Genomic DNA, 27369 nt, shown 5'->3' on the forward strand with positions numbered 1-27369 from the left:
GGAGAGGACAATGGCCATATTATTAGCGGTGCATGAGCTTGACGTGTGAGCTTATAAACTGAAAGAACGTAGCGTGAGAGCCTGGTGTTAGTGTGGAGTGTGAGCGTGGTGTGGTGTGAGCGTGTGAACGCGGCGTGAGCGTGAGAGCGTGTGGTGTGGTGGTGGTGCACACGGGCCGGCCGGCGGGACAATATGGTGGTAAATCCTGCACCACCAAAAAGTGAGGTGGCGGGGCAGGGCAGGGCAGGGCGGCCCGTACAGGGCGGTGCGTGGCGTGGCGGGGCGGCGCCCCTGCCGGCGGGCCACGGGTGCGGGTGCTGCTGTGGTTGCCGCCGCCGGGGCCGCCCTACCCCATGTTAATAGGCCGCGAATCCAGGTGCAAGTTGAGGAAAGCAACTTCACGGGCGTTAATGTTGGCGCCTGAATCCCGGGTGATCAATAAGTTGGTTGGTTTGTTGCACAGTTCTTATGCGCCGATTGAGAAGATGGAATCAGCGAGCAGATCAATGTTACCATGGCGACGCGTGATCAATAGCCCGGGTGCCAGAGGGACGCAAGCCACACTGCCTCCTGACCCAGCCTGACCCTTGCGGCGGGGTGCGGTAGGGCGGGGCGACAGAGGGCGCCGCGGCACTCGGCGGGCCGTGCTCCGCCTGGCAAAGTGGTGTTTGGCACTGGTGGCCACACGGGCGCCGGGCCTCGGTGGCGGAGCGGAGCGGCCCTTAACTGTGGCTGGCCGAGGGGCGAAAGTGTCAGGTGGTGGGCGGGGTTACGCCCGTTGTGCAGGTGGCGGCGCGGGGAGTGAGTGTAACTATTAGTAGTGTGGTTCTGGCCAGCACCACACTCCCGTGCCCGCCGTCACACCCGCCACACCTCGCTCTCTCGCGCTGCCTCTCCTGCTGCCTCGCCTTGCCTTAAACTGAAATAAATATCCCTCTCATGCCCAACCTCTGATGCCAGTCAGCCGTGCCGCCCTGGCCACATGACCCCGGCCGCTGACATCTCACTCACTTCACAAAAATAACTGTTCTTTTAGTTGAAAAAATAGCGAGTTCGCTGCCTTGTTTGGACTTAGTCTGTGAGCGGTGCCGCTGACCTGGCCCGACTCTGTCCCTGGCCCTCCGAGGTGCCAGGCCGCGGGGCACACCAGTGACACTCACCTGTTCCTCCACCACACCTGTCCTGTCCTGTCCCACACCTGTCACTACCTCATTACCAGCCTACCACACCTCACTGTCCTGTCCTACAACCCTCGTCTTGTCCTTGTCCCGTCCTGTCCAGGTCTGGTCCTGCCCTGTTGGTGTGCCGTGTTGTGCCGTGTGGACCTGCTGAGTATAAAGTGACTGTGCCTGTGCCTGTGGGTGTGGGCAGCAGCGTGGGGTGAGGGCCACTGTGGGCGAGGGAGGACATGGCCAGGCCCGGAATACCCAGCCTTGTGCCCCCCGCCGCCCCTACACCAAGACCACGACCCGACACTCAGCCATCCTAAAGGTAAGTCAGGTGTCTTTGTCTCACACACACAACCCTCTGCTCAAAAATGAATTTAATATTTATGTTTCCTGGATTAAGCGAATGTTTTAGAGTCTTTAATGCCTTTTGGATTATATGATTTCTTCTGAGTTATGTGATACTTCCTGGATTTTATAAATTCTTTTGGATTTCATGATGTTTGGTAATGGCTCCTGGATTCTTTGATATTTCTCTGATTCTGTAGAATCTCTTGGATTCTGTGTTATCTTCTGGATTCAGTTATGTCTCTTGGATTCTGTCATATCTCCCGATTTTTTTTTTCTCGTGCGTCTGTTGGATTTTGTGGTGTCTCCTGAATTTTTTTTGATGTTTTGTAGATTCTGCGATGTTTCCTAGATTCTGTTTTGTGTCTGGTAGTGTGTCCTGGCTTCTGTGAGCCGTATCATCGTGTTACCTGGATTCTGTGATCTTTGTTGATAAGTGTCCCTAGACAGCGATGTGTGAGAAAGTATATCAGTGATGTCTCCTGAATTCCAGTGTGTCGTGCGATGTCTTCTGGCATTTGTAGTGCCTCCCAAATTGTCTGTCTTTCTGTTCTTTGGTGTCTCCTAGGTTCCGTAGTGTCCTGAGTTTTTTGTAGTGTCTCCTGGGTTCTTTGTAGTGTCTCCTGGATTTTTTGTAGTGTGTCCTGGTTTATGTAGTATCCCCTGGTTTATATGGTTTCTACAAGAGTCTGTAGTGTCACCTGCCACTAGTGATGTGTGAAATAGTGTATCAGCGTTGTCTCCTTGATTCAATAATGTGTCGTGTTATGATGTGTTATGTGGTGTTTCGTTAATGCCATGATTTTTGGTGATGGTGTTTCCTGCATTCCATGATGTGTAAAGTGATGTTTGCTGGATTTTATGGTGTGTGATGTAATTTCTCCTGGATTTCATGTCGTGTGGTATGATGTTCATGGATTCTGTGATGTGTGGTGTGATATTCCCGGTTTCTATGTTGTGTGGTGTGATATTCCTGGTTTCTATGATGTGTGATATTCCTAGATTCTGTGATGTGTGATGTGATGTTTCCTGGATTCTGTTATGTGAGGTGTGATGTTCCTGGATTCTGTGATGTGTGGAGTGATGTTTCTGGATGTTGTGATGTGCGGTGTTACGGTATATTCCTGGATTATGTGATGTGTGGTATGGTGTCTCCTGGTTTCTGTGATGTGTGGTGTGATGTTCCTGGATTCTGTGATGTGTGGAGTGATGTTTCTGGATGCTGTGATGTGTGGTGTGATATTCCTGGATTATGTGATGTGTGGTATGGTGTCTTCTGGTTTCTGTGATGTGTAATGTGATGTTTCCTGGATTATGTGATGTGTGGTGTGATATTCCTCGTTTCTGTGATGTGCAGTGTGGTATATCTGGATTTTGTGATGTGTGGTATGATGTTTCCTGGATTCTGTGATGTGTGATGTGATATTTCTGGAGTCAGTGATGTGTCGTATGATGTTCGTGTATTCTGTGATGTGTGATGTGATATTCTTAGATTCTGTGATGTGTTGTGTGATGTTTCCGTATTCAGTGATGTATGGTGTGATGACTCCTGTATTCTGTGGTGTGTAGGGCAATGTCTTCAAGTTTTGTGGTGATTCCTAGAGTCCACGATTTGTCTCGATGTTTCCTGGATTTCATTTATGTCTCTCTTGATATATCTCCTGAATTCCACGATATCTAATACTGTTTCCTGAGAACAGTGATGTTTGGAGTAGTATATATACGATGTCTCCTGGATGTCGTGATGTTTGATGTGGTTCCTCTTGATTTCTGTGATGTTTCCTGGCTTCCATGTTGATGTTGATAGTGTCTCCTAGATTCCAGGGTGGTTGCTGTGATAATATCCTAGATTCCTTAGTGTTGCTTAGGTTATTTATAGTTCCTTCTGGATTCTTTGTGGTGTCTCCTGGATTCTGTAGTGTTTCTTGGATTCTGTGCAGTGTTTCTTGGTTTCTGTAGTGTTTCCTGGATTCTTTGTAGCGTTCCCTGGATTCTCCGTAGTATTTCTTGGTTTCTGTGGTGTTTCCTGGATTCTTTGTAGCGTTCTCTGGATTCTTTGTAGTGTTTCTTGGTTTCTGTAGCGTTTCGTGGATTCTTTGTAGTGTTTCCTGGATTTTTTGTAGTGTTTTCAGGATTTTTTGTAGCGTTTCCTGGATTCTTTGGTGTTTCCAGGATTCTATGTAGTGTGTCTTTGATTCTTTGTAGTGTCTTGTGGATTCTGTAGTGTCTTCTGGATTCTTTGTGGTGTGTTGTGGATTCTTTGGAGTGTGTTCTGGATTTTCTTGTGTTTCTTGGATTCTGTGTAGTGTTTTTTAGATTCTGTAATGTTTCCTGGATTCTTTCGTGTTTCCTGGACTCTATGTAGTGTTTCCTGGATTCTCTGTAGTGCTACCTGGATAATATGCAGTGTTTTCTGGATTCTACGTAGTGTTTCCTGGATTCTGTAGTGTTTCCTGGATTCTGTATTGTTTCCTAGATACTATAGTGTCTCCTGGATTCTGTACGTTCTCCTGGATTCTGTAGTGTCTCCAAGATTCTGTAGTGTCTCCTAGATTCAGTAGCGTCTCCTAGATTCTGTAGTGTCTCTTGAATTATGTAGTTTTCCAGGATTCTTTGTAGTGCCCTCTTGATTTTATAGTGTCTCCTGGATTCTCTGTAGTGTCTCCCCAATTCTGTGATGTGGGGTAGTGTCTCCTGGATCCTTTATACTGTCTCCTGCATGTTATAGGGTCTCCTGGGTTTAACGACGACTGTTGTCTCCTTCCTTACATGTCTCCTGGGTTCTGTGGCGCCTGGTGTAGTGTATCATTAGTTCTGTAATATCTCCTGGATTCTGTAATATGTAGGCTAGTATCTCCTAGGATCAGCACTGAAACGTGGTGTAATGTCTCCTAGAGCCTATTTCAGTGTCTTCTGAAGTTCGCAATGCTTTGAAATTAGTCTCCCACATCCTGCGGTGCACTGCATGATGTAGTGGCTCCATAGCTATGTGGTGTAGTGTCTCCTAGGCTGTGTGGTATATTGTTTCTTAGGCTGCATGCTGTAGTGTGTCCTAGGCTTTATAGTGTAGTGTCATCTGGGCTGTGTTGTGCAGTGTCTCCTAGATCCTGTAATGTGTATAGTCTCCTAGGTCCTGTGATTTAGTGTTTTCTAGGCTGTATTGTGTTGTGTCTCCTGGACTGTGTTGTGAAGTGTCTGTTAGCCTGTGTTGCGAAGTGTCTCCTAGCCAGTGTTGTGTTATATCTCCTAGATTGTGGTGTGCAGTGCCTCCTAGCCTGTGTTGTAAAGTGTGTCCTAGGCATTGTTGTAAAGTGTCTCCTAGCCTGTGTTGTGAAATGTCTCCTAGTCTGTGTTGTGAAATGTCTCCTAGCCTGTGTTGTAAAGCGTCTCCTAGCCTATGTTGTGAAGTGTCTCCTAGCCTATGTTGTGAAGTGTCCCATAGTCTGTATTGTGCAGTGCCTCCTAGTCTGTGTTGTAAAGTGTCTCCTAGGCAGTGTTGTAAAGTGTCTCCTAGCCTGTGTTGTGAAATGTCTCCTAGCCTGTGTAGTGAAGTGTCTCCTAGCCTGTGTTGTGAAGTGTCTTCTAGCCTGTGTTGTGAAGTGTCTCCTAGGCAGTGTTGTGCAGTGTCTCCTAGCCTGTGTTGTGCAGTGTCTCCTAGGCAGTGTTGTGCAGTGTCTCCTAGGCTGTGTTGTGAAGTGTCTCCTAGGCAGTGTTGTGCAGTGTCTCCTAGCCTGTGTTGTGAAGTGTCTCCTAGCCTGTGTTGTAAAGTGTCTCCTAGCCTGTGTTGTGAAGTGTCTCCTAGCCTGTGTTGTGAAGTGTCTCCTAGGCTGTGTTGTAAAGTGTCTTCTAGGTTGTGCTGTGTAGTATCTTGTAGGCTATTTGAGTAGTACCTTATAGCCTATGTTACCTAGTGTCTCCTGGGCTGTGTTGCATTGTCTCCTAGGCTTTTGCTGTGCAGTGTGTCCTAGGCTATGTAGTGTTTAGTCTCCTGGGCTGTGTTTAGTGTCTCCTAGGCTGTGCTGTGCAGTGTGTCCTAGGCTGTGTTGTGTTTAGTCTTTTGGGCTGTGTGTAGTATCTCCTAGGCTGTGTTATGTTTAGTCTTTTGGGCTGTGTGGAGTATCTCCTAGGCTGTGTGATGTAGTGTCTCCTAGGTTGTGCTCTATATTATCTCAATAGTCCTGTGGTTTAGGCCCTTATTACGGGTGGCACAGAAGACATCTTAACACCTCGTCCTTAGTGATTTATTTTGCATAATACTTTACACCCTCTTCTTTGTTACTATATGGCTTTAATATTGATAAAGTTCGCATCGGTTACATACTAAAGGATTTTCAGGTGTGAAGTGCTGAATGAATCGCCAAGAAATGGGTGTTAGGGAGTCTCCAGTGCCACTTAGAGTATGTCCTTAGCGTCTCCTAGGCCAGACTTTATAGTGTCTCCTAGTTCCTGTGATTTACTGTCTCCTAGGCTGTGTGGTGAAAAGTCTCCTTGCATGTTTTGTGTTATTTTCCATGTTATGTGGTGTAATATTTCTTAGACTGTGTTTGTAGTGTCTCCTAGGCTGTTTGATGTGGCTCTTAGGTTTTGTGGTGCAGTGTCTCCTAAGCTGTGTTGTATAGTGTCTCCTAGCTCCTCTGATGTTGTGTCTCCTAGGCTGTGTGATAGTGTCTCCTAGCTCCTGTGATGTGGTGTCTCTTAGGTCCTTCGGTATAGTGTCTCCTAGGCCTTGTGCTATAGTATCTCCTAGATCCATTATATAGTGCCTCCAATGTCGTGTGGTGTAGTGTCTCCCAACCTTCGTGGTATTGTAGTGCACAGTGTCTCCTATTTGGGGGCAGTGCAGTGTAGGGTCTCCTAGATTCGTTTCTGTAATGCAGTTTAATGTCTCCTAGATTCGTTTCTGTAATGCAGTTTAATGTCTCCTAGATTCCTTTGTGTTGTGTAATGTCTCCTAGATTCCTTTGTGTTATGTAATGTCTCCTAGTTCCATCTGTATAGTGTGATGTCTCCTAGGTTCACTGGAGTAGTTCAGTGTCGTCTCTGTGTTATTGGTGCAGGGCGTTGTAATATCTCCTAGCTTCCTTGATGTGGAGTAGTGTACTGTCTCCATTGCCCCTTATTGCAGTGTAGTATCTCCTAGGATCTTTGGTGTAGTTCAGTGTAATGTCTCCTATTATCCCTTATTGTAGTACAGTTTAATATCTCCTAGGTCCTTTGGTGTAGTACAGTGTAATGTTTCCCAGGACCCTTGTTAAACTGCAGTGTAATGTCTCCTAGATCTTATTAATAGTACAGGGTAATATTTCGTAGGTTGCTGGGTATGGTGCAGTTTACTATCTCCTAGGCCTTTGTTAATATTCAGTGTAATGTCTCCTAGGTCCTTTGTTATAGTGCAGTGTAATGTCTCCTAGGCCTTTGTTAAAATGCAGTGTAATGTCTCCTAGGAGCTTTGTTGTAGTGCAGTGTAATGTCTCCTAGGTCCTTTTTTATAATGTAGTGTAATGTCTCCTTAGTATAATACCTTGTAATGTCTCCTAGGGTCCTGGGTGTGGTACAGTGTTATGTCTTCTTGGGGTATAACAGTATTATCTCCATGGTCCTTTGTTACAGTGCAGAATATTGTCTCCTAGGCCCCTTGGTAGAGTGCATTGGTGTTGAGGGTTGTAATGTCTCCTGGATCTTCAGCTTAAATGGAGTGCACTGTCTCCTAGGCCCCTTAGTGTGGTGCAGTGTATTATCTCCCAGGGGCAGTGTAGTTTCCTTTGTGCAGTGTCTCCTAGGGGCTTCAAGTGTAGTGCAATATCTCCTCGTACACTTCCTCCTCAGGCCTTCATTTCCGTGGCATTTAAGACCGTACTCTGAGTGATATAAATGACTTCGTAGCGCCTTTTCCGTAGCGATTTATTTTACATATTTCATGCTGACACTCTCTTATATCTTATTTATATAGTTTTCATATCAGCACATTTTGTAGTAATAATATATAAAATGCATACTGAGGTGTAATATGCAGGAAAAATAGGTGGTAGAAAAGAGGTGCGAAATCTTCAAAGCCATTTAGAATACGACCATTTCTATCTCCTACCCCACATGGCCTACCGTCTCCTGGATCCTGTGGTCTTGATACTTCTCCTAGGGCTTTCTGTTATGTGTTCTTTGTCCTCTTGGTGCTGTGTTTGTGTCTCCTAGGTCCTATATGTGTAGTGTTTCATCTCTTGGAACTTCCTCCTTAGGCCCCCCAGTGTCGTAGCCAGTGTAGTCTCCTGGGTTCCATGTTAATGCTATGTCTCCTAAGGTGTCCAAGAGCTGTGTAATAGCTCTAGGATTCTTGATACAGAGCAGTGTAATATCTCCTAGGATTAGCTGGTGTTATGCAGAGTACAGTAATGTCTCCAGTGGGTTCTTGGTGCAGTTTAGTTTCCCACTGTGGAGTGTAATGTCTCCTAGGTCCTTCTTGTACTGTGTAATATCTCCTCGTACAACTCCTCATCCCCGTCAATGATGTGGCATGTAGTGTTTCTTAACGCATATACTCTAACGTCCCCTGGGTCTGTTATTCATGTTGTCTCATAGGGCAGAATCATAAACTGTGATATCTCCTTGCTCTTGGTATACTAAAATGTAATGTCTCCTAGGGCACTTCCTCCTTGACCTCTTGGTTTCTTGGTGTAGTGCAGTGTGATTCTCCCAGGCATTTTGGTTGTTTTCTTTTTGTTTATATGGTCTTATTATACAGTGCAGTGTCTCCCAGGGCCTCCAAGTGCAGTATAATATCTCCTAGATTCTCGCCATACAGTGCTTCATCAGCCTTTTTTTTTTTTTTTTTTTTTTTTTTTTTTTAGTCTCTTGGGCGCCTTGGTGTAGCGGAGTGTAGTATCTCCCAGTTGTAATGGAGTGTAGGATCTCCAAGGGCTTTTGAGTGGAGTGTAATTTCTCCCAGGACTTCCTTGAACATCTCCTCTTCAGCCCCCTCAGTGTCGTGGCGTGTCCTGTCTCCTGCCCCCACATGCTCCATCGTCTCCTGGGCCCCATGTCGTGTGTATTTCTCCCCACAACACCTGCCTCGCCGCCCCGCCCCGCCCCCTCGCCATTCACCAGTCCCCCCTCTCCTATCACTCGTTTGTCTCACCCTGTTGGCAAAAATTTCGTTATGTCGCGGTTTCCAGAGACCAGCCTGTGAAAAAAGGGCTTCCCTCTTTTGTTGCTATCTTTTTTTTTTTTCTTATCCCCGTGTATATTGGTAGTTGTAGTGCCAGAGTGTTCCATATATCACATTTGTTAAAAGTGAATCAGTAACTGCAACCCAAAACTGCACCATTGAAACACTTATCTTCGTCCATTTTCATAATTGTTTGTTACAATATCAGTGTTCCATACATCTTATCTCACAGAAGTTGCCGTCCTTTATTTTCCTGTATAGATTTCATGCTGAAGTGTTCCATATATCTCAAGCGTGGCTCCTTTTGTTTAGTTTTTCTGGAAAGAACAACTTGCAGATTTCCAGCCTGAATCAACAACCCAGTCCACAAAACTGCACTAACAAAACACTGATCTTTTGTCGCTGTCTAGTTTTTCTTGTATTTGTTCGTTGTTAGACAGGGGTTGCATGTACCACAGTCCGTAAAGTAAATACCATACTACCAGATCGATAACCTGATTTTAAAACTGCACTGTTAAAACACAGCTGTTGTTGCTCTCCTTTTTTTCCTGTCTATTGATTAGTTGCCTGTGAGTCAAAGGTGTTCCGTACATCACATCCCGTAACGGTAAATGCTGTACTTTAATATCAGATCAATACTGTGGCCCCAAAATTGCACTGTCAAAATACTTACCTCTTGTTGCCTTCCATTTTTATTCCTGTGTGTAATGATGTATTCGTAGTACTGCAGAAGAGTTCCATATTCCACATCACAGCAACAAATGCCTTAATACCAGATCAGTAAGCTGGTCTCAAAAATGCTTTCTCAGGCGTTCTGTTTTCCCTGTATATTAATTTATTTGATGTAAGGCTAAAGTTCTGCAATATCACATCTCTCGTAAAAGCAAACTCTTAATATCAAATCAATTACCTGGACCTGAAATTGCACCGTCAAAGCACTTATCCCATGTTGCAACTTTTTTCCTGTATATTGATTTGCTTGTTATAACTGCCAGTGTTTCATATATCTCATCTCGTAAACACTTTAATATCAAATCATTAACCTAGTCCAGAGTTTAAATGATCGAACTTATATATATTTGTTGCTGCCCTTTGTTTTCTTTATTGATTTTGATCGCTGTGATGTGAAAGTGTCCCAAGCATTATGTCTCGTAATGGTAAACTGATAATGAGTCAATGATCTGATTCACAAAGCACATCAAAACACATATCTTTTGCTACTGTCCTGTTAATATCGCGTCCATGTCCTTTTCAATGTCCTATCAATGTCCCGTCAGTGATGCGTTTATTATAGTGTAAAAGTGTTCCATATATACTGTATATCACATCTCATAGCAGTAAATACCTTAATACCAACTCAATACCCTGACTCCCAAAACTCACCATCAAAGCACTTAGCATCAATTTGTCACCCCGTACGTCAGGCGAAAACACTGACACATTCAAACACTGCCAGGCTGGACAAAATTAAGGGTAAGTCGTAATCCGATTGAGGTATTTCACAACGCCTGTTCCTCAGTTATTTATATCTGTCATTACGCTATAATATCCTTTTATACGTTCTTGGTACAGCATAAAAAGAAAAAGCTATAGGTAACACGAAAGACAATATGAAGGTGTAATATGAAAAATAAATCGCAACGAAAGAAGTGCTACGAAAATTATCCATTCCAACGACGGAGAAAATGTAAACAAAAGGTTATGGTAAAAACTCTAAGGACTTACCAAAACTTTAATGTCTGCCTTAATCATCCTGTGCAGTCGATTGGCATAGATATAGTCTCTCTCTCTCTCTCTCTCTCTCTCTCTCTCTCTCTCTCTCTCTCTCTCTCTCTCTCTCTCTCGTCAGTAAGGTGGAGTGTACAACCCGTAGTCTGTGGTATTGATTCCCGCGTTTGAAGTTCCATATTGACTCGCCTTTGTTTATGTTGCTGGAGTCGTGGGTTGGGTGAGGCTCCTTGCTTCATTATTTTGCGCTTCGTGGTTCTCTAGATTTTTTATTGGTTATTTCTGTATGTCTAATCAGTCTCTCATGCACTCTGTATGTATTTATCAGTCTCTCTGTGTGTCTGTCATTCGATCTATCTCTTTATCAGTCTGTCTCTCTATCCGTCAGGCTGTCTATCTGTCTGTCATTCTATCTGTTTTTCTGTAGATGAAGTCTGTCTGTCTATGTGTTGTGTCCGTCTGTCTGTTTTTCTGTTTGCCTATACGTGCCTATCTTTCTGGCAGTCGCTCTCTTTGTCTGTCTATCTATCTGTATCTATCTATCTATCTGTATCTATCTATCTACCCATCTACCTGTGTCTGTCTATATCGATCTGTCTATCTGTTCATCTGTCTGTCTGTCTATCTACCTACCTATCTGTACCTATATCTGTATCTATCTATATCTGTCTGTCCGTCTATCTGTCTATCTATCTGTTTATGACTATCTGTCTGTCTGTCTATCTATCTATCTATCTATTTATTTATCTATCTATTCATCTATCTATGTCTGTCTATCTCGCCATCATTCTGTTTATTCCCATGAGTCTGTTTGCTTGCCTCTATCTATGTCTATGTATGTATGTATCTATCTGTCTATCGGTATATCTATCTGTCTGTCTCCGTCTGTCCATCTGTCTATTTCTATACCTACATGTCTGTTTCTCTATCTATCTGCCTGTTAATCTATCATAGTCGGTCTGTCCTGCCTGTTTTGCCTTTGCGTCATTGTACCCTTCAGCTTTAGTACTTCACTCCTTCTGCTGGCCTGACATTTGCCTCTACGCCCTTCTCTCGTAGCTCAGGTTCTATTCTTGCCGTGTCCAGAAGATTTGATTCGGGTTGAGAGAGTGTGTGTTGCTGGAGAGGGCAGATACAGCCTTCAGTAACCCCTTCACGTGTCCTAAGATTGCCAAAGGATCTGACAGTAGCAACAAGAAAAAAAAAATGGAAAAGAGAAGAAAGAAAAAAGAGTGTGAAGAAAAAAATGTAGTGAAAGATTTAATAGCTCAGTGTCTTTTTCCATTGTCGTGTCATTCAGCGTCCTTTCAATTTTTCCAATCTTTTCCTTTATTTCCGTCATTGTTCCAAAAAATATCATACCGTACATCATACTGAATCTGCATTTGCTTTATTTGTCTCCCTGTTACATTCCTTCCATTCGCACTGACATAAGTACTTCTCCCAGATATTTCTCTGTACGTTATTTTCACATTTATCCTACTTACTTTATTATTACCTCCCTCCCTTACCCACTGTACTCCAGTCTCCCTTATTATCCTTCAAAGAATGTGCTGTATCACATTTCTTCTGTTGCCATTAGCATATCAGTCTTTTAACACACACACACACACACACACACACACACACACACACACACATATATATATATATATATATATATATATATATATATATATATATAGATAGATATAGATATATATATAAATTCGTGGTAGGTGGGAACGCTCACCATCCACTCACTTAGTGTAGTTCTGCTCTCGGGTATCTGCCCTGTCCTCTCCTTCATCCTTCTTTCCTTCCATCCTCTTCTATCTTTCTTTCCTTCGTTCTTTCCTCGTCCTTCTGCCTACGGGTGACTTTACATTCCCTCTTCTGTCTTTCATTCCTTCATTCTTTCCTCTTCCTTCTGCCTATGGGTGACTCTACATTGAGTGACAAGCCAAATGGCTTCCTGTACACCAGGAATCTAATTACTACGCTGGGTGGTAACCATATAACCAGATTTTGGCGCCTGGTGGTTTAGTGGATAATTATTGTGCTCCAATCGGTTTGAGCCGGTGAAGATTTATATCCAAGGGATGGTTTGAGTTTATCGCTCACTTAATGCCACTTAGGGATGAGTGAGGTTGGTCACTCTCGTCTTAAATGTCAGAACCAATTGCCTAGCCTCGGGCTCCTACGCTCCTTATTGGGCAACGTAGGATTGGATGATGATGGATGATACATATATATATATATATATATATATATATATATATATATATATATATATATATATATAAAAAATATGTGTGTGTGTGTGTGTGTGTGTGTGTGTGTGTGTGTGTGTGTGTGTTTGAATCGGTAGAGAGGCGGCCAGCAGTCCTGTTGGACCCAGGTTCGAATCCCGGCTGGGGCAGGGAACAGTTTAAGGATTTGAATTTCATATAAGCAGACTTTCCTGATCTACCAGATGACCCGCCGACATGTCTTAAAAGTACCCCCGCTAATACAAATACAACAGTCCTGTATGAGACAGCCCTAGCATGTATTCAATATGGACGGTGGGTGTTAGCGCCGAAGTGGTGACATGTAGAGAGGTGTATGGTATGTAGGAGGACTACAAGGCCTTGAGTGCAGGCTGTGAAGCCTATGCCCAGAGTCGAACACATAAAAAAAAAAAAAAAAAAATAGACAGATCGATAGATATATAGATAGATAGATAGATGCGATATATATACAGTGTATATATATATATATATATATATATATATATATATATATATATATATATATATATATATATATATATATATATTCTGAGAAAGAAAGATAATGGAAAAAAGAAGAAACAATCCTGACTGCACGCAAAATTTACATTTTCCGAAGAGAGCTGAACTGAAAAGATACACACACACACACACACACACACACACACACACACACACACACACACACACATACATATATATATATATATATATATATATATATATATATATATATATACCCATCCATCCATCATCCAATCCTATTGCCCCTTGAGAAGCGTAGAAGCCCGTAGCTAGGCAAGTTGGTCCTGGCATTTAAGATGAGAGTGACCAGCCTCACTCACCCCTGAGTGCCATTACGTGAGCAATAAACCCCAACCATCCCTTGGATATAAACCTTCACCGGCTCAATCCAATTGAAGCGCCAGAATTACCCACTAAAACACCAGGCGCCATAATATGGTTATATGGTTACCACCCAGCGTAGTAAATGGTTTCCTGATGTACAGGAAACTATTTGGCTTGTCACTCAGTATAGAGTCACCCATAGACAGAAGGAAGACAGAAGGACTGTAAGGTCACCCGTAGGCAGAAGGACGAGGAAAGAATGAAGTAAAGAAAGACAGACGAGGAAAGGAGGAAGGAAAGGAAAGGGCAGACACCCTAGAGCAACACTATATCGAGTGAGTGGATGGTGAGCGCCTCCACCTACCACAAGAAATATATATATATATATATATATATATATATATATATATATATATATATATATATATATATATATATATATATATATATATATATATATATATATATATATACTGTCTCTCTCTCGATAGATAGATAGATAGATAGATATAGGTATGGATATAGATATAAAACTTTTAAAAAAATTCCTTTCTTCTTTAATCGTCATCCTCCTTGTGCAACAGTGAGACTGACCCAGAGAGTGACGTTAATCCGGTGATGGGGTGACTCTCTCACGTACCAGATGCTGTTTTGTCACTCACCTCGACAGTCTCCTACACCTCTCACATTCCCAGCCTGTAACTCCTAGTATAAGATTATTTCCTTTAGTTTAGGTGACCTCCCGCCCCTGATCCTGAAGAAGTTAATGAGGCTATATCGAACCACTTCAGTACGTCTTCTGAATGGTGGGGTTAATAAGCTAGGGAATATACTTATTAGTCTTAATAGAGGTTTTATCTAACTCCTGACTGAATCAGGGGAAGCCGTTTGTTACTGTGATTGTGTAATCTCCAGACGATTTCATTCAGCTTACAAGACGTCCACGGGTTGAATGGGTTATCTCCCGCTGCAGGGACTCACAAAAGGTCGTGTGTGTCTTTCCACTGGGGATGTTTTTGTTCTACTATTTATACTGACGTATGTTTTAACCTGAACTCCTTCACGACGACGACATTTTTATCTTTTATTTTTGCCGCCAGGAGACGATTTATTCACCTTGGGACAGGTCTGGTAAATGAGGGATTAATGAAGCCTGTTTAACCCCTTCAGTTCGAAAAGTCCATCCTTAGTGAATAAAATCGCCTGGAGATACCAAGAATGAAATATAAAATCCGTCCTAGGGCTGAAGGAGTCATCTTTCATGCATGTTTTTCATCTGGAACTGTTATTTTGTTAAGCTATTTATATCGCCGTATCTGTGAGCCTTAAAGGGAAAAATCCATATATATACTGGCGAGCGTCCATGTGGAAGGTATTTTTGAGAAAGAGAATCTGTGCGTGTATTCATGGCCGTCCGTATCGGTGAACTTCGATAAAATGAGTTAGGCGGGTTATATTTCTGCACATTTTTATTTTTCGCGTCGTATTTTCTGCCTTGACTTTTAGTTTTTTGATATTCGGGTCCCGTTACCTCTTCGGAAAGATGACGTCTTGTTTTAATATAGTCTTGCTGGGTTGAGGGGATTTTTGGTTCTTTCCGAGAGACTTCGAATTGAAGGGCTCAGATTTACCTTTCCCTAACCCCTTAAGTACGAGAGATCTTTTCCAAACTGAATGAAGTCGCCTGGATGTAGTACGTATAGAATATAAGATACGTCACCAGATAAAGAAACTAATAGCTGTAAAAAAACAAAAAAAAAAGACAAGGAAAAGAAAAAGAAGAAAGGAAAAAGAAATTTTGTGTCGCGTTATTTTCAGTCGAATTTTTTGTCTCCAGTTCCAGTTTTTATCATGCGGTTCCTATTAATGTCTTTATATCCTGAAGCCAGAAAATGTGCGATTTCCTACTGCATGCTTTCAACAGGTGTATTTTTATGGCGGTATCCCCTAGTCTTTTTAAAGCATACCTCCTCCTATCACCGACCATCCTTGCACAACAGAATCATCCACTTTCTTTACACACGAGTACACTCGCGAGTTATAATTTCTACTGCCCTCCGTCCCTGTTCCTGGCTGGAAGGAAGTTGTAGCAAGGATCTGACACTGAAGGCGTGTTGGTGGTGGTTTGAAGCCTTTTAGGGTATAGACTGCACGAGTAACAGTGACATCGCCAACTGCTCGTCATGTAGCTTACCAAGAGCTTTGAAGTAACACATTAACACTGAGCGGTGGCAAGTGTAAACCTATGTATGTACCAATAGGCAGTGCTACCGTTGCTCCTTGATGTCTTCTATTTACCATTTAATTGACTTTTCTCTACGGGCGTATTCTGGTGGATTTAGGAGCCTTCCTGGCACCTCTTCCTTAGCAGTTTGTTTTATGGTACGTTGATTTTGTGGGCTTTGGAGGCTCCCTTGCATCTCTTTCTTACAAGTTTACTTTGCAGATGCCTTAGTCTTGTAGGTTTAGAAGGCTTCCTCACACCCAATAACCATTTGATTTTACTTTTCACAAAGGCGATATATTGATTTCATGGATTTTGGAGTTTCCCTGGCACCTCTTTCTTGCCAGTACATTTCTGACCAAATGCCAAATTCGTGGGGGTAGGAGGCTCCCAAGCACGTTTTCTTTATCTTTTCATTCCTACATATGATACGTTAATGCTCTGTGGTAGACTGTTTGTGCATACTTTTTCGGCGTTAATTTTTTTCCTTCAGTGGGTTGTCTCGGCGTTAAATAAAATCGCCTGGTTTTGGCCGGAAAATACAAAATTGTACGTTGTTGCTTCCGTGGGCTTCTCTGAGGTGAAGAAAATCGTCTGACGCTGCCCGGAATAAATTATGAAGCTTGTATATCGCGACCAAAGTGTTAGAGGATAGATATATCATGCAGGAAAATACAGGGTAATCTGCAGTCTTTAATCTTGTGTGTTGCAGGGACAGCATGGTCTGGTAGTATAAGCTGAGACATTTAGGCTGGCTCATTAAATTACAACGACCCTATCAGTGGACGTAAAACAGCAGTATAAAGAACAGGTGTTATGGGAAGCTGAAAATGCAGGAGACACGAGTAACTAACTGAGCCGTTCCCACAACACGCGAGAATTGAGGCGTGTTATATATGGACCACCCTATGTAATGTTGGCTGACCTATACCTACACAATAATACTCGTATAGTGTTGTAACTTCACCATAAAAACAAATATGATATGTGGCATTAATTTATACAGTCGATAAAATAACCATCTTCACTCAGGCTAGTCATGGTTGGAAGACGAGTGTTGGTGCTGTGCGTGTTTGTGCTAAAGCAAACAGTTCGTCATCATCATCATCATAATCATCATGGTCCTCATCGTCCTAACACTGATTCGCATCAAGATGTGAGATATTTGAACCATCCGTTATCCAGTCCATTTTTTTTTTTTTTTTTTGTCCCATCAAGACTGTAAGAGCCCGGGGCTAGGCTACAAAGTCCCGACATTTAAGGCGAGGATGACCAGCCTCACTTCTCCCTGAGTGTCATTAGGTGTGCGGGAAATTCCATTCATCTCTCGGATATATACCCTTACTACAGACCTTAACCCACTAAACCACCACGCTTCATTTGAGTAAATGGTTACCACCCAGTGTAGTAAATGGTGTTTTACCTTACAGGAAGCGGTTTAGCTTGTCATTCAGTGTACGGTCACTTGAAGACAGCACTACATCATGTGAATGAATGATGGCCGTCCCCACCTACCGCTTTGATGTGTAATATTCAGAATAAATCGTTAAGAAATAAATATCAAGAAAGCCTCCTAAATCCAGGAAAATAACTAAAAATAGTTTCTGTATTTTATATTTTTATTTTCGTTCTCGTTCCATTTTTTTACATTTTTCTTTCCGGTCATGTACCCAGTTTTTGTTTTATTTCACATTTGTCTTTTTTCCTTTATCTTGAGTAGTTTCTTGTCCTTTCCTTGATTTCTTCTTTATTTCTTTTACTTCCATTCTTTTTCTATCTTGTAATTGGCGTTGTTTTGCCTTGGAATCCCAGGCCATTTATATTATGCAGCGGGAGACCTTTAGTGAGAGAGAGAGAGACTGGCCAATAGCGTCACCAACTTCACCTCTGTGTGTGTGTGTGTGTGTGTGTGTGTGTGTGTGTGTGTGTGTGTGTGTGTGTGTGTGTGTGTGTGTTGACTTTTGTTGTGCAACGATTTAGTTAAAACACTGTTACAGGTTCTCTAGTTTTAACAGTTTTACGAAAGCTCTAGGGTTAGCAATTTTTGGTAGGCATGGGGGTCGCCCACCGTCATCTCACTTGATGTAGTGGTACCGACCGATGAATCTGTATTGAATTATAAGCCAGAATGTTCCCTCTGCTCCGCTCCAGGAAACAAATGTCTGCGTTGGATGGTGGACGTATAGCCAGTAAATCGATGCCCGATTGTCTAGTGAGTTGAGTCACTCCAGCCGCTAGTGGCTCATAAGGGTTGAAGTCCAAGAAGCGGTTGGAGTATTGCTGACATGATAGTGTGGTCATAATAGCCTAGCCAGTGTCCCCTGCGCTCCTGATTGCAGTGCAGTATATGGCTGGATGATGGGTGGATGGGTTCTTTCCAAACTTGAGATTTTTGTTATTATTAGTTAAAATCAGTGTGTGTGTGTGTGTGTGTGTGTGTGTGTGTGTGTGTGTGTGTGTGTGTTGCTACCGTCGGATGATTTAACTCAAGAGAGACATTTTGCGGTGAAACGGTTACAGTCTCCATTAACCTTTCCTGTACGATAACATCATTATTATTACAACGGCCAAATGAATCTCCTCAGCCTATAGGGGATGCTAGCAACAGTCTCCGCCAGTTCATCCTCGAGGTGTTATTGCCATACTTATTCTTGTTACCATCACACGAATTTACCCAGCATATGGAGCGAGGGGAGGGGGGGTATCTTACGGTGATGTCTTTCTGTAGTTTAGTTTTGGCTGGTACTCGATAGCTTTTGCTAAGTTTAGGAGCGAGTAAATAAAAAGTTCAGAAAGTGTATCCTGAGGTGAATACAATTATCTGGGTTAGGAAGAAATAAAGGCATGCGTCAACGAACTGAAGAGACTAACATGAGGTCAAACACACGCACCCTCAACAATACTACCAGTCGCTCTCTCCCTCTCCTAAGCGATCCTTGTTTTATGACGCTTTACGGGCGAAAAAAAAAAATCCATACCAGGAACGAGCCAGTAAAGGTGAGGTGTCTAAGAGCTTTCCAGAAGGTGCCGAGTCTATGTTTGGGGGCGGGAAGGAATGTCCAGTATTTTACGGCACTCGCACACATACTTCATTTGAGGGGCACCATGTCACTTAACCCCGGGAACAAGGACGTAGTTTTTATCAATATCCCTAAGTCCAGACGCCTTTACTCAGCTTAGGGGACACTTTTCACACCAGAAGGGTTAGAAATAGCTTTCGTTAACCCCTTCAATACTCGGCATCTTTCCTTTTGCTGAGTAATCCAGTTGCAGAAAGACTAAAATAACAATGAATTTCTCGGGCTGAAAGGTTTAAGGATCAGGAGTTTTATGTGAGGGAGTGTTTGGAGTTTGGCATGTGCAGTAGAGAATGTGAGTGAAAGCTTCGTGACGCTGTGATAAAGAGTTCAGGATTTAGTGAATGTTTGCCTGATGCAGTCCGTGAATCAGTGCGGTTCTCACGCTCAGTTTCTGGACAAAAGATGATGATGTTTGTGCCGAGCTGCTGGTCTAGGGAAGAAAATTAGGTGATAGCATTCTTTTTCTTTCTGTCGTATGCATTTAATAATTTTCATTTTATGTAACAGAAGTCGTTATGGTTGTAAAATTCTATCCTCCACAAAAAAACAAAATATAATAGGCAAACTGCTTCAGTTTACTGAGAGAGACCTTCGTAAAGAAAACTTGTATTACAGTCTGTTAAAAATGAAGAGATCAGTTTGCAGAATAAGCGAACGATAATTGTTAAGAAAAGGCTGGGATGCCTTGTAAACTGTATAGACCATACCTACAGTAAGCCAGCCTTTAAACCCGAGGAAGGCTTTTGAAACATGCTGCTGCCAGACAACTGCAATCAGCTCCGAGAAGACCTCTTGTAGTGATCGGGCTAATAGTGACTTACTATCATTTGCATAAAAGCGTATGACTCTAAATGGAATTAAATACCAAAGTTGTTCCGCCAACAAGAGATTAAATCTAAGATAACACTGAACTCTTTTACATAAAGATATTACAAATATCCAGAAAAAAAGAGATACAAAATGAAGGAAACCTAATTTTCCATTCCATGCAAAAATAAGAAGAATGAAAATTTCTTTGTCAAGGAATGACGAATGTGTGGAAAAAGAAAGAGCCCCAAAAGGGAGTGAGATGTCCAGAACACTACAATATACCCCGCGGGACCCATGCTTCAAGAAAATACATGGGTGTCTTCCCCTGTCATGTGTATTTTTGTCGCAACCCCGCCGTAAGCGAGGGTATTTATAGGCAACGCTACCTGCCCACACTACCAGTATAAACAAACAACGTGCTCTTCTTGCTGCTCTTTTGTTTATAGTGACGCTAGGTATCCTGTAAACATTTTGTGCTTCTCACATTTTTTTTGTATATTAAGGTGTCATAGATAGATTGGTGGGTGAAGCTTACAGCCGGGAAGGTCTTGAGACAGTAATGTCTTCTGTATACCCACGGAATATGTTAATAGGAGTCAGGGTTAGGAAAGGATGATACTAATGGTTTGTTTGAAAACTAGAAAGCGTTTCATATACAGATGAGTTCATACCACTGACGCTGAGAGAGGAAGGGTAGTTTGGGGTTCTCTCAGAACGGTATTATCTCTTCTGTGCTTTATTCACCGCATGTACTAGTGAGAAATGTGGTTAGATTGGATGATACAGATATCTGCTTAGAATCAGAGATCCGTATACGGTTACTCATACAACTGAGATTGGAGCGGGAAGGGTATTTTTAGGAGCCTTTCAAACTACTATTTTTTTTTTTTTTTTTTTTTTTTTTTACTTTATCCACCCCATGTATGAATGGAAGTAGATTTAGAATTGGATAATACTGATGCTTGCTTTAGAATTAGGAAAAGATTCGCATACAGTTTACCTCCTGCCACTAAAGTTGAGGAGGGAAAGATTCATTTATGAGTTCCTCAGTTACTGCATCATCCCTCGTTGTGGACTTCTCTCTACGCCTTTATTTTTAGGTGTGTCATGGTTCAGCAGGGGCGGAAGGATAATTTTAACCTTCTCACAGCGATGACGTCTTGTGCGAGTTCATTCGTGCCATCTCTAGACGACCGTATTCAGATTAGAAATGCATCCCACCAAAATAGAGTGGGTGGGCAAAGAAGCGTACAAAACTCAACACAGACTCGACAGTGTGTGTGTGTGTGTGTGTGTGTGTGTGTGTGTGTGTGTGTGTGTGTGTGTGTGTGTGTGTGTGTGTGTGTGTGTAAGTAATCGATAATGTGGTAGTGTGGGTGGCCTGAGATAAAGTCAAGTACCTAAGTTTTATCTTTGTTTTCCTTACACACACACACACACACACACACACACACACACACACACACACACACACACACACACACACACACACACACACACACACACACACAGGCCAATTACAGACGGACGATTTAGTTCAGCTGACAGATATCTATCTATCTATCTATCTATTGCCAGACGCCTCAATCCCGTTTGGGGTGGCCACAAACAAAACGCCTCCACGTCGCCATGTCCCCCGCCATTTCACTGCCCTGCTCCCAACTCACACCCCCTTCTCTCATATACCTCTCCACCCCATCCCTCCATCTCATCCTCGGCCCCCCCCTCCCTCTTCCCCCCTCCACCTCACTCACATACACTCTCTTCGTCAGTCTTTCACCCTCCATCCTCTCCACATGGCCAAACCACCTCAGTGTGTTCCTCATAACGCTTCCTATCACATCCACATCCACACCACAACGCTCCTTTATATCCTTATTCGTCAGCCTGTCTCTCCATGTGACTCCACAGGCTCCTCTTAAATAACTCATTTCCACTGCTCTCACTTTTGACTTGTGTCTTTCCAACAACGTCCAAGCTTCACTTCCATACGTTAGAGTTGGTATCACAATACTGTCATGCAGTAACTTTTTCACTTCCATGCTCATTTCTCTGTTTCTTATCACTGCTCTCAAAGAACCAGCAACCTTTCTTCCCTGTTGTACCCTTTCAAGCACTTCACCTTCCAAACCTCCATCCTTACTCATCACACTACCCAAGTACTTAAACGTACTCACATTTTCCAATTCCTCACCATCCAACCTCGCTGTAGATTCACTGACTTCACTGACTGACAGATATCCTAGCGGTAATATGGTTAAAAGATGAGCAAAGTCGTCTGGAGGGAGAAAGAATAAGTTATACTGTCGCCATCTTTAAAATGTAATGTGAGAATAAGTCATTAAAAAGAAAGTGTTAAAAAATCTCCCAGAACAGCATGAACAAAACCCAGGAAATTAACCCCATCAGTTGTATGACATTTTAAAACCTCCAGACGATTTTATTCAGCATAGAGATATTTCGAGATGGAAGGGTGAGATTAAGCCTTCGTTGACCCCTCCACTACTAAAGGTCTTTCCCGAATAATATAAAATCGTCTGGAAGTAGCAAGAACTGGATGTAATAATAGTCATTGAAGTGAATTGGCTAACTCTTTCAGCCCAATGACGTCCTTTTATTTGTTCTACGGGAGAGTATATATAGTGAAGTAGAGGGGAGGAGGGGGTGGGGGAGGCAGAGAATGAGACGGAGGGATTGAACGGAGAGATTTAAATGGTATGAAAGAGAGGGGTATGAGTTGGAGAGAGGGCAGCCTGTGGGTGGAGGATACAGTGAAATGGAGGTAATTCGTTTGTGGCCACCCTGCCCAGGATTAAGGCGTCTGCCTGTAGACTAGTCAGAGAGAGAGAGAGAGAACGAAGTCAGACTTTCCTTTTCAACTTAGGATATCCATTCGCAGTGAAGGGATTGTTGAAGTCCACATCTAAATCTTTCATTTCATTTCTTGAGCTTAGGAAAATCGACTGGCAATAGGCAGTATAAAACAGTTAATTCTTTGAGGTGTAGGTGTTGACAGTAGACACGCAGGGCTGTATGTGGTGCAGGAGAGGGACGCCTTGAAGTGTTGGAGCCTACCTAATCAGGAAGATCAGCTGCCTGGTTTCCAGAAACGTCCCTCAAGTCCTTTCTATTTTCCTAAAGGAGGGTTGTGGACTGCAGCAGAATGGCAGTTAGGGCATGCAGTCCTCCGGGTTCACGTTTCAGATGGGTCTGGTATTACAACTACCACCACCACCACCACCACAACCATCATCACTACTGTTACTACTACTACTACTACTACCACCACCACCACCACCACCACCACCACCACTACCACCACCACCACCTCCACCACCACCACCACCACCACTACTAGAGCTCACTGTGGCTAAGGTCATGTTCCAGTTATGATGCCTGTGTATTGTAATGAATGTATATAATATTATTCAATTAGCCATCGCTGCTGACTAAAAGGCATTCTATTAAAGCGGCGTGCATACCAATTATTATTATTACTTTTTTTAAGCTTCTGGTATATGCAGGGTTTGTTGGTTTGGTTGGTTGTATGTATGTATGTATGTATGATATGCATGTATGTATGTATGTATGTACTGGTTGTCCACAAGTACACAAAAACAGAGGTGTGATGAAGGCGGGAAATTGGCGAGAATGGAATACTATCAGGACAGCTCTTACCGATGGACTCACCCAGGTATTTTGTTAGGGATGGCGCCAGGCGATTTTGTTTTGTTCGAGTCGTCGAATTTCATGCAGCCACGACGTAATGTTTAAGTTGAAAGAGTCCCAGTCCTGTCAGATGAAAACAGACCGACTATAAATTCTTCAGTATGAGAGGTCTCCAATAAGCTTATTACATTCACTCTGTTGTATTAAGATCAGAAGACGTCATCGTACTGAAGAGAGTAAACGTTGACCAAGATCCCAATTTTCGTTAACCCCCTCTGTCCCTGTGGATTATGTATTATTGTTATATATTTTTTTTTTCTGAACATCACCACTTTTATTTAACCAGGAGGGATTTCTTAAACTGAAAGGGTTAGTTATAGCCTTCGTGCACCTCGTCTCTACTATAACAGGCATATTTTCTTAGGTGAATAAAATCGTCTTATGGTGACAAGAATAGCCAGGAAAATACGGCAGTTGGTTGAAGTGGCTAACTTGAAAACCCCCCAGGACCTGTTCCCTTACACCATATTTCACATGGCTGGTCAGGAATCTGTATTTTGTTCCTTCTCACTGTAAACGATACAGGAGAATAGCCTACTAACCCATATAGCACGATGCAATGTTTTTGTAGATGTTCTTACTATTACAGAACGATTTCACTGAAGACAGGAGGTCTCTGTAATAAAAGGTCAGTGAGGGCTATATGTAATTCCTCGTGTTTGAACTTCTTCACAGCAGAAGAAATTTGTCTTGAGACGATAAGAATGAAATATAAAATACGGCCTCGGGGAGAGAGAGAGAGAGAGAGAGAGAGAGAGAGAGAGAGAGAGTGGAAAACAGAAAACTAAAGAATTACAACAGAGCCTCCAAAGCCCACGGGAGTTCTGGCCCGGGACCTCCACCCCATTCATGTGTAACGAGGGACTAGGACTGTGGTAGTGTGGTAGGAGGTGATGTGGTAATGGTGGTGGTGGTGGTGGTGTCGCTGTGGTAATGTGGTGGTGTCATAGTGGCAGTATTGGTAAGGTGGTGGTGATGGTGGCGGTGGTGACGGTGATGCAGTTTTGGTAGTGTGATGTTGGTATGGCATTGGTTTAGGGTAATGATGATGAGGTACTGGTAGTGTGGTGGTATTGGGGTGGTGTGGTGGTGGAATTGGGGTGGTGTGGTGGTGGTATTTGGAGTAGTGTGGTGGTGGAATTAGGGTGTTGTGGTGGTGGAATTGGGGTGGTGTGGTGGTGGTGTAGCGACGCACTCCACTGGTAACCTGCTCAGCTTTAAGGCAGGTATACACTGGTCCAGCCTTACACACACACACACACACACACACACACACACACACACACACACACACACACACACACACACACACACACACACACACACACACACACACACACACACACACACACACACACACACAGTCTCTCACGCTGCCTCACACACTATACACAGTCATACACACACCACACACACACACACACACACACACACACACACACACACACACACACACACACACACACACACACACACACACACACTGCTGCACACACACACACCACACACACTGCTGCACACACACTACCTCACACAGTGCTACACACACACACACACACACACACACACACACACACACACACACACACACACTGCCTTAAACACTGCCTTACACACTGCCTTACCCACACTGCCTCACACACATTGCTTCACACACTGCCTTGCGTACTGCCACACACACCACTCACACTGTCACACACAACGCACACACTGCCTCGCACACTGCCACACACACTGCCATATACACTTCCACAAACACCACACATTGCCATACACACCACACACAGTGCCACATACACAGCCTCACAACCACATACACTGCCTCACACACTACCACACACTTTCCCACAGGCACTGCTTCACACACAATCACACACACTGCCACACACATTGCCACACACACTGCCTCACACACTATCTTGCACATCACACTTCCCCACACACTGCCACCCACACAACACACACAGCACTGCTTTACACTGCCACACACACATTGCCTCACACACTATCTCGCACACACTGCCTAACACACTATCGCACACACACTGCCTCACACACACACACACACACACACACACACACACACACACACACACACACACACACTGCCTCAAGCACTGCGCCACATGTACTTCTCCTGGATGTACTCTATACACCCTAAAATATATTCAGATAAGCAGCGGTAAACATGAATTATTTATGGTACAACAGTAGACTGCCGGCATGTTTAGCAATAGAATATATTTTTTCCTGGTAAATGTTCTGTTTTTGGTAGGTGGGGCGTCTATCATCCACTCACTCGATGTAGTGCTAACGTCAGGTGTCTGCTTTCAGTGACAAACCGAATGATTTCCTGTAGCCCAATAAATCATCCGCTAAGTTTAGTGGTAACAATATATAGAACGTGTAGACGTGTGGTGGTTTAGTGGGTTGAAGTGCTTTAACCGAGAATGGCGCAGATGGGTTTGTATCCGAGGATTGGCTAGGAGATATTGCCCACATAATGCTCACATAGTTAGCGCCTCTCAAAGACGAACAACTGGTCCCAGTCGCCTTAAATGTCAGGAAATAATATCTTGACCCCTGGCCCCTACGCTCCTGATGGGACCATAAAGCAGCCTGTTAGATGGTGGATGGGTGGATGGAAATTATTTGTTCACTTTTCATTTCACTGGGCAGTCTGCTGATGGTTTCGATTGTTTTGTCGTTTTCTTTTCCTATATATATATGGAGACTACGAACCTGATAAGTAATGCGTGATATGATGGTGGTGGTGGTGGTGGTGGTGGTGGTGGTAGTGGTGGTGTCAGTGAAAATATCAGTCCTCTCGATGATTATAAAACTGATGATGATGAATATGATGATGATGATGATGATGATGATGATGATGATGATTATAAACCCTTTCATTACGATATCATCTTTTACAATTCCTTCTGGTTACCTCTGGCAGATATTATGCAGCAAAGAATGGGAACAGAAAAGTATAAATGTTAAGTCTTCGCGATCGTATCATTTTCCACTTTGCTCCTGTTGCGGCCATACTATGTAGAGATCATTTTTTCAGTGTGATGACGCATTTTTTAACTTTTGTTGCATCCAGACGATTTAATTTGACTGAAGTGAACACCATGGTAGTGAGGGGTTAATGGAAGCTGTATCTAACCCCCTTCAGTTCGAAAAGTCTACCTTGGGATGAACAGAGTTGACTGAATATAGCACAGTTGAAACAAAAACTGAGGTGTTTAGGCTGACGGGGATAATAACTTCATCCATTAACCTACTCACTGCCATATCGAATGACGAATGTCCATTTTATTTTTGCTTCCGCCAGGCTCTTTTACTCAGCTAGTGGTGCTGGAGAGGGATGCCTTCATGTGGTTGTACGGATATAACCGAGCTGTTCCATTGCCCGGTTATACAAGTGTCTCCCAACTACCTTTCTGTCCCCCGAAAAGAGGATGGTGAACTACAGGAAAAGGGCAGCATCAGCCTGCAGTCCACCTGGTTCAAGTTTAGATGAGCCTGGGGTTTCGACTACTGCCATTACTACTATAACTCAGCCGGGAAGGAAGAGGGAGGTGTGTCGTGAAGGAGTGGAGGGTCAGCTTATCAAAAGGCTATATATTGATTATGCTTACTCACGGAGGCTGAAGAGGGACGCCTTCATGTGGTGACACCAATATAACCAGTGGACTAAGTTGTATGGTTAGGCAAACATCCCTCATCTACCTCCCTTCCCACGAAAGAGGAATGGTGAACTGTAGAAAGACAACTTATCCGACAGTCAAGTGGGTTCACGTTTCAGATGAACTTAAGGCCACAGAAACAACAATAAGTTTACTCTCATTCGCTTCATTGAACTATTCGGTACAAGGGGCCATTCTCAATCTTTGTAAAGATGTCTGGCTGTAGCAGAAATGAAGAAATGTAGGAGAATGTCATTGTACTGAAGGAATTGAGATTTCTAAAGATATCTCCACTGACTTCCTAATTATGAGAGGAGTTTTTCCCAATCTTCAGA

The 27369-nt window shown here is 43.1% G+C and overlaps 1 protein-coding gene across 1 annotated transcript in view; it reads left to right on the forward strand.

Annotated features, from left to right (window-relative positions):
* Positions 1-1425: 1425 nt before the first annotated feature.
* Axud1 (AXIN1 up-regulated 1) overlaps positions 1426-27369 on the forward strand; it is a 245617-nt gene continuing 219673 nt past the window's right edge. Inside the window, exon 1 of the mRNA XM_080268804.1 lies at positions 1426-1491. The gene's annotated coding sequence lies outside the window, so the exon portion shown is untranslated. The remainder of the gene's footprint in view (positions 1492-27369) is intronic.

Source organism: Coenobita brevimanus, chromosome 29, assembly GCF_032717465.1.
Source record: "Coenobita brevimanus isolate Jiangsu-jjx chromosome 29, ASM3271746v2, whole genome shotgun sequence".
Taxonomy (NCBI): Eukaryota; Metazoa; Arthropoda; class Malacostraca; order Decapoda; family Coenobitidae; genus Coenobita; species Coenobita brevimanus.